Below are 9,319 nucleotides of genomic sequence, written 5' to 3'. Positions count from 1 at the left end.
AGATGGCGCTGGCCTCCGCTGTGCCTAACTGGAAAACAAGTAATGTGCGCAGGTGCAAGAGTAAATTCGTGCCAAGTCACTGCCCATCCCGGGGCATAGCAGTGAGGTGATGGGCAAGCAACAAATCAGGTGCTGACATGCCGCGTGGAGGGGTATATAAGCAGTGCCATTTTCCGGGTTTGGGGTCTTCCTTCTGATGAAACAGTGAAGCTTTACTGTAGAAGAATCCGGTTGTGCGAGTGTGTTCTTGCCGGCAAGACACTAGCTCGGGACAATATTGGCGCTGAAACCCAGGAACATACCATAGCCAGGCACCGAGAGGGGACCCTCCGTTTTTGCGGGGCAGATTCAGAACTACAGGATGAGGTAAGCTCTGTAAGGTAAGTTCGGTCTTGAACTTTCTCCAGCATTAGAGGTCTTTTTGTTTGTTTTCACGGGGCTCATTCTTTTTCTTTTGGTTGCGTACTGCTTCCACTGGTGGAACTGCTGACTGGTTCTCAGTCTCGGTCAGGCAGGGTTAGATAAAAGGGCAGTATGGGAACTTCCCACTCTGTGGTGACCGCTTACAGTTGGTCCTGAGGCAGCATGGCCTGAAGATTGCCACTAAGATGCTAGAAGGTTTTGTTAAAGAGATAGATCACAAAGCTCCATGGTATGCGTGCTCAGGGTCCTTAACTATTGCCTCCTGGGAGAAACTGAAAGGAGATCTAGTTGGGGAACAGCAGAATGGCAAACTTAAAGCTGGGACCATGTCGTTGTGGAAGCTGATAAGATCGTGCTTAAAAGATGAGGAATGCCAACAAATGGTTAAGTGGGGCAGAGGGTACTGGAGGAAGTCCAAGACAGTCTATCAGAGACAGAGTGGGGAGAGAGATTAGGAGTTCAGAGGAAACATGGTGCACCTAAACATTAAAAATAAAGCCTTTCCACAGACCTTGAGCCCGAGGAAAAGAGAAACAAGGGAAAGTATGTCCTGGGAGAGTTTAAAAATGGAGATGGGAAGGGAGAGACAAAGAGAGATCAAGCTGGACAGGCCCCTAGGGGAGGGAGCCTCTATTCGCCATTAGATGAGTTTAAGGCTCTAGGTTTTAGTAGCTCAGAATCGGATGAGGAGCTTAGCCCCCCTGAGGAAACAGACTCAGAGGAAGAGTTGGCTCGATATAAGGAAGAAAGACACCATCCAGGTGAAAGACGAGCTAATCAGTCACAGAATAAGACAAAAGCAGCTAGAGACAAAAGTCAGCTTGCTGCGTGGTCTCAAAGTCAGCTTGCTGCGCGGTCTCCGAGCCCTCAACCTCTGGGTCCTAGTGCACCTCCGCCCTATGTGCAGAGTTATCATTCAGACTTATTCATTCCAAAAGAGGAACAGAGAAAAGTGCAGCAAGCGTTTCCGGTCTTTGAAGGCGCCGATGGCAGAGGCGTTCACGCTCCGGTGTAGTATATACAGATTAAAGAGCTTGCTGAGTCAGTCCGTAACTATGGAGTCAGCACCAATTTTACTATAGCGCAAGTCGAAAGGCTTGCTACTTTGGCTATGACTCCCGGGGATTGGATGACTGTTGTAAAAGCTGCAGCCCCTAATATGGGAATGTATCTAGGATGGAAATCTTTGTGGCAAGATTCCTGCCAAGCACAGGCAAGAGCCAATGCCGCCGTTGAAGGGGACCAAAGAACATGGACTTTTGAGTTGCTTACGGGTCAGGGACAACACGCTGCTAACCAGACAAATTACCATTGGGGATCTTACGCCTAGATCTCAGCTGCTTCCGTTAAGGCGTGGAAAGCACTCTCTAGGAAGGGAGAGGCAAGTGGACACTTAACAAAGATCATTCAGGGTGCCCAGAAGTCGTTCTCAGACTTTGTGAATAGAATGACAGAAGCGGCAGGGAGAATTTTTGGAGACCCAGAGGCAGCTATGCCTTTAATTGAACAGTTGGTCTATGAACAGGCCACGCAGGAATGCATGGCAGCTATTACACCCAGAAAGAGTAAAGGATTGCAGGACTGGTTAAAGGTTTGCCGTGAGCTTGGAGGGCTGCTCACTAATGCCGGTTTGGCAGCTGTCATTCTAAGGGAAGAAACACCCTGACATGGCTGAGCCCAAACTCTGCTATAATTATGGCAAACCAGAACATTTAAAAAAAAGACTGCAGAGCCCTTGTCAAAAGGAGAGCGCCAGGACTGTGTACTAAGTGTGGGAAAGGATATCATTGGGCCAGAGATTGTCGCTCAGTGAAAGACATTTGAGGCAGGCCCCTGCAGCCAGGATTTCTTCTCAAGCAGTAGAGAATGAGGCCATTCCAAAAAACGGGTATCAGGGCCCCAGGTCTCAGGGCCCCAAAACATATGGGATCCTGGCAGGCAAAAGGTGGACCCCACAGCCCTCAGGGCAACAGAAGGATCAGCTGGATTGGACCTCCATGCCACTACCCGGTTCATGCTGATGCCCCATATGGGGGTGCAGCCCGTTCCTACTAACTACAAAGGGCCTCTGCCATCCGGAAGTGTCGTCCTAACACTGGGCCGGGCCTCCCTCGCCTTACAAGGCCTTCTTGTTCACCTTGGAGTCATAAATCAAGATTATGAATGGGAACTTCAAATAATCTGTTCATGCCCTCAGGGTGTCTTTTCTATTTCACAAGGGGATATAATAGCTCAGCTAATAATTTTGCCAAGCCTACATGGCTGTTTTCCTTCCTCTGGTGTCCCTCGAGCTGCCAGAGGGATTGGCTCTACTGGAAATGATTCTGCTTACTTAATAATGTCTTTTGACTCCAGGTCATCCTTAGAATTAGTTATAGAGGGGAAACAATTTAAAGGGATTTTAGATACAGGAGCAGATAAAAGTATCATCTCTTCCCACTGGTGGCCAAAAGCCTGGCCCGTCACTCAGTCATCATATTCTTTACAAGGGTTAGGCTATCAGTCCTGCCCCACTATTAGCTCCCGTTCTTTGAGCTGGCAAGCACCTGAAGGTCAAATGGGACGGTTCACTCCTTTTGTCTTACAACTCCCAGTTAATCTCTGGGGGAGAGATATTTTGCAGGCAATGGGAATGATTTGACTAATGAATACTCGCCACAAGCTGGTCAAATGATGAAGAAATGGGCTATACAGAAGGAAGAGGATTAAGGAAAGGAGAGCAGGGTAGACTTGAACCTATCCCTCAAGAAGGTAATAATGGAAGACAAGGTTTGGGTTTTTCCTAGGGGCCATTGAGGGATCCATGCCCATACCATGGCTTACAGAGGAAGCTGTATGGATTCCTCAATGGCCTCTCTCCTCTGAAAAATTAGAAGCAGCCACAAAACTGATCTCTGAACAGCTACGCTTGGGTTATTTAGAGCCCTCTACCTCACCCTGGAATACACCTATTTTTGTAATTAAGAAAAAATCTGGCAAATGGTGCGTATTACATGATCTTAGAGCAATTAATGCACAAATGCGCCTGTTTGGGTCAGTTCAGCAAGGACTTCCATTGCTTTCTGCCCTATCCAAAAATTGGGAAATTATAATTATAGATATTAAAGATTGTTTTTTCTCTATACCTTTATGCCCTCAAGATAGGCAAAGATTTGCATTTACCATCCCAGCCATTAATCATTTAGAGCCTGATCAAAGATACCAATGGAAGGTCCTACCTCAGGGGATGGCAAATAGCCCCACCATATGTCAACTGTATGTGCAATTGGCACTTACATCAGTTAAAAATCATTTTCCATCATTACTTTGGGTACTTTACATGGATGATATTTTCATTTGCCATAAAAATTCACAGTAATTGCAAGATGCATACCCTATGTTAATAAAAACGTTAGGGCAATGGGGATTGCAGGTGGCCACCAAAAAGGTGCAAGTTGCTCAAGTGGGAACCTTCCTAGGATCACTCATTTATCCTGACAAAATTGTTCCTCAAAAATTAGAGATTCACAAAGGTCAACTACATAACTTGAATGATTTCCAAAAATTGCTGGGAAATATTAATTGGCTAAGACCATTTTTGAAAATTCCATCAGCAGAACTAAAGCCCTTATTTGATATATTAGAGGGAGATACCCACATCTCCTCCCACAGAGCACTTACCCTGGCTGCATGTCAAATTTACAAACTGTAAAAAAGGCCTTACAAGATGCTCAATTACAATACATTGACGAGTCGAAGTCATTTGAATTGTGCGTATTAAAAACTGCACAGTTGCCAACAGCAGTCTTGTGGCAAAATGGACCCTTATTGTGGGTTCACCCTAATGCTTCCCCTGCAAAAATCATTGAATGGTATCCTAATGCAGTTGCTCAACTTGCACTTCCGGGGATAAAAGCAGCTATTACTCATTTTGGGAAAGAACCTCCTATGCTAATTGTGCCTTATACCTCTGCTCAAGTTCAAGCCCTGGCAGCAACAACTAATGATTGGGCAGTCTTGGTTGCCTCCTATTCAGGACAAATTGATAATCACTATCTAAAACATCCAAATTTACAGTTTGCCTTAAGCCAAGCCATAGTGTTTCCAGCAATAACAGCCAAACACCCACTTCCGGATGGGGTAGTAGTGTATACAGATGGGTCCAAATCTGGCATAGGTGCATATGTAGTAAATGGCCAAGTAACACCTAAACAATATAATGAGACATCACCCCAGGTTGTAGAGTGTTTGGTGGTACTGGAGGTCCTTGAAACTTTCCCGGGACTGCTCAATATTGTATCTGATTCCTTATATGTGGTTAATGCAGTTAATACACTTGAAGTTGCTGTTTTCATTAGACCCTCTAGCAAGCTTGTTCACATTTTTCAGCAAATTCAGTCAGCCCTGTTACATAGAAGACATCTTGTGTATATTACTCATGTCAGGGCTCATTCTGGCCTTCCTGGCCCCATGTCTCATGGAAATGACTTAGCAGACAAAGCCACTAGAATCGTGGCTACTTCTCTGTCCTCACAGGCAGAGGCTGCAAGGGAGTTTCATAAACGCTTCCACGTGACGGCTGAAACTTTGCGCCGCCATTTCACTTAAACCAGGAAAGAAGCTCGTGACATTGTCTCCCAATGTCAAAACTGTTGTCAATTTTTGCCTACTCCTCATGTAGGGGTAAACCCCTGAGGCATCAGGCCATTACAAGTCTGGCAAATGGATGTCACTCATGTTTCCTCCTTTGGAAGAAATCAATATTTACATGTTTCCATTGACACATGTTCTGGTGTAATGTTTGCTACACCTTTAACAGGTGAAAAAGCCTCTCATGTTATACAGCACTGTTTAGAAGCTTGGAGTGCTTGGGGCAAGCCCACAATCCTTAAAACTGATAATGGGCCAGCATATACCTCTGCTAAATTTCAGCAATTTTGTCATCAAATGGAAGTCACTCACCTGTCTGGCCTTCCTTATAATCCTCAAGGACAAGGCATTGTGGAACGTGCCCACCGTACACTCAAGTCTTATTTTATAAAACAAAAAGTGGGAGTTGATGAGACTCTGCCCTCCGTGCCAAGAGTAGCTGTCTCCACAGCACTCTTCACACTTAATTTTTTGAATCTTGACGAGCAAGGTCGCTCTGCAGCTGATCGACATAGCTCAGACCCTGATAGACCAAAAGAAATGGTGAAATGTAAAGATGTCTTATCTGGTCTGTGGAAAGGCCCGGATACTATTTTAATAAGATCCAGGGGAGCTGTCTGTGTTTTTCCACAGAGTGAAGACAACCCATTTTGGCTGCCGGAACGACTCACCCGCAAGATATTAATCAAGAATGGTGTGGAAGATGCTGACCTCCCGAGGATTGCTTTTGATTCTGACAATGCTGAACTTGTCTCAGGTTCCTAGTATAATGGGCGAACAGAGATGGGCCATTCTTTCAGCTTTCGTTAACCAATGCCGGTTCGCCATGATGCTATAGTTTTTCCAAAATTCTTTACTACTAATAAAAAACTGGATTTACCATATTTGCCATTTGACCCTTTACGGGTCCTGTTAGGAGAAAATCGCTCCCTCCAAGAACAGGGCTCCCTATGTTTTCAATTACCGCAAAAGGGGGATAGTATTCAGCTCAGTATCTGTATGTTAGGATCATTCAAGGATAGGGGGACTGTAAATTTCACCCAAACCCGAGAAAAAGGAAATAAAGTATTATTCATGTTACATGGTTTTGGTGGCAATTGACAGTCTGGCTAAATCGTACATTCCCCTCTCCCAATTGGAATGAGATTAAGCATCCTCGCCAACCCAGAATTGCACCCCATTGTGGTGGAGAGGATGACGGGGAGTTGCCGCCATGGACAGACTGTCAGTCGTCTGTAGCCAGATGGATTGATGAGCACAAATATTTTACCTTCTCCCCCAATATGTTGTTCAGGCCTGAGGAAGAGTTTGTAACGAGAATGGGCCTCTTCTTGCAGGACCGCAGATTGAGCCCTTACCACAAATGGCTACATTGTGGGATTAATGGAAGCTGTACAGATCTTAATCCCCTTGTTTTCTTAAAAGGAGGTGCTGTAGGAAAGGCCATTTACACTGGTCTCTCAAATTATACCCTGATTGGGGCATATGGACCAACAAAAAAATATATAATTCATACTGAAGAGATCTTTGGTTTAAATAAGACCCGACAAGGCCAGCAGTTTCTAGGACAGGCAAGAGCCACAGACCTTCTGAGACGGCGCCATTTTCGGCTCCAAACAACCGGCCACCTTCCAGGTCAGAGCACAGCTGTCCACCCGGCCCAAGAGGCTTCTGCCTCAGCTTCCGCGGGAGCCACCTTGGTTCCAGGACTCCGCGGAGGGCAGGCTGCATGAGTGAAGGTGTGGAATACAGAGGCCAGTAGTTTCTGGGACAGGCAAGAGCCACAGACCTTCTGAGGCGGCGCCATTTTCGGTTCCAGACAACGGGCCACCTTCCAGGTCAGAGCACAGTTGTCCACCCGGCCCAAGAGGCTTCTGCCTCAGCTTCCGCGGGAGCCACCTTGGTTCCAGGACTCCGCGGAGGGCAGGCTGCATGAGTGAAGGTGTGAAATACAGAGGCCAGTAGTTTCTGGGACAGGCAAGAGCCACAGACCTTCTGAGGCGGCGCCATTTTCGGTTCCAGACAACGGGCCACCTTCCAGGTCAGAGCACAGTTGTCCACCCGGCCCAAGAGGCTTCTGCCTCAGCTTCCGCGGGTGCCACCTTTGTTCTGGGAATCCTGGGAAAGTAATCTACACAGGTGAGAGTGTGGAGTACTGAAACAACAGCTTCTGTGACAGGCCAAAGCAACACAGCTTCTGGGAAAGACCCTGTTTTGGGCCTTCATCTTCGGCCAGGAGGAGGTCCAAACACCAGATAACTGTGCACCTTCCCTGAAAGAGGAGAGCTTTCCTGCAGAGACTGCTCTGACCACTGAAACTCAGAGGAGAGAGCTAGTCTCCCACGTCTGCTGATAGAGGGTAACAAAATCACCAGAGGAACAATCTCTAAACAGAGACAACAATAACAACTAACTCCAGGGATTGCCAGATGGTGAAAGGTAAACGTAAGAATCCTACTAACAGAAACCAGGACCACTCACCATCATCAGAACCCAGCATGCCCACTTCACCCAGTCCAGGGCACCCCAACACACCTGAAAAGATAGACCTAGATTTAAAAGCATATCTCATGATGATGGTAGAGGACATCAAGAAGGACTTTAATAACTCACTTAAAGAAATACAGGAGAACACTGCTAAAGAGTTACAAGTCCTTATAGAAAAACAGGAAAACACATCCAAACAGCTGATGGAAATGAACAAAACCATACTAGACCTAAAAAGGGAAGTAGACACAATAAAGAAAACCCAAGGTGAGGCAACGCTGGAGATAGAAACCCTAGGAAAGAAATCTGGAACCGTAGATGCCAGCATCAGCAACAGAATAGAAGAGATGGAAGAGAGAATCTCAGGTGCAGAAGATATGTGCATAGAGAACATCGGGACAACAATCAAAGAGAATGGAAAATGCAAAAAGATCCTAACTCAAAACATCCAGGAAATCCAGGACACAATGAGAAGATCAAACCTACGGATAATAGGAGTGGATGAGAATGAAGATTTTCAACTCAAAGGACCAGCAAACATCTTCAACAAAATTATTGAAGAAAACTTCCCAAATCTAAAGAAAGAGATGCCCATGAACATACAAGAAGCCTACAGAACTCCAAATAGACTGGACCAGAAAAGAAATTCCTCCCGACACATAATAATCAGAACATCAAATGCACTAAATAAAGATAGAATACTAAAAGCAGTAAGGGAAAAAGGTCATGTAACATATAAAGGCAAGCCTATCAGAATTACACCAGATTTTTCACCAGAGACTATGAAAGCCAGAAGAGCCGGGACAGATGTTATACAGACACTAAGAGAACACAAACCCCAGCCCAGGCTACTATACCCAGCCAAACTCTCAATTACCATAGATGGAGAAACCAAAGTATTCCACGACAAAACTAAATTCACCCATTATCACTCCACGAATCCAGCCCTTCAAAAGATAATAACAGAAAAAAAAAACCAATACAAAGACAGGAACCACGCCCTAGAAAAAACAAGAAGGTAATCCCTCAACAAACCTAAAAGAAGACAGCCACAAGAACAGAATGCCAAATTTAACAACAAAACTAACAGGAAGCAACAATTACTTTTCGTTAATATCTCTTTATATCAATGGACTCAACTCCCCAATAAAAAGACATAGACTAAAAAACTGGCTACACAAACAAGACCCAACATTTTGCTGCTTACAGGAAACTCATCTCAGAGAAATAGATAGACACTACCTCAGAATGAAAGGCTGGAAAACAATTTTCCAAGCAAATGGTATGAAGAAACAAGCTGGAGTAGCCATTCTAATATCTAACAAAATCGACTTCCAACCCAACATAATCAAAAAAGACAAGGAGGGGCACTTCATACTCATCAAAGGTAAAATCCTCCAAGAGGAACTCTCAATTCTGAATATCTATGCTCCAAATACAAGGGCAGCCACATTCATTAAAGAAACTTTAGTAAAGTTAAAAGCACACATTGCACCTCACACAATAATAGTGGGAGACTTCAACACACCACTTTCACCAATGGACAGATCATGGAAACAGAAACTAAACAGGGACACAGTGAAACTAACAGAAGTGATGAAACAAATGGACTTAACAGATATCTACAGAACATTGTATCCTAAAACAAAAGAATATACCTTCTTCTCAGCACCTCATGGTACCTTCTCCAAAATTGACCACACAATTGGTCACAATACAAGCCTAAACATATACAAAAATATTGAAATTGTCCCATGCATCCTATCAGATCACCATGGAA

This window comes from Mus musculus, chromosome 5, assembly GCF_000001635.26.
Source record: "Mus musculus strain C57BL/6J chromosome 5, GRCm38.p6 C57BL/6J".
Classification (NCBI taxonomy): Eukaryota; Metazoa; Chordata; class Mammalia; order Rodentia; family Muridae; genus Mus; species Mus musculus.
Note: the sequence above shows the minus strand (reverse complement) of the source record.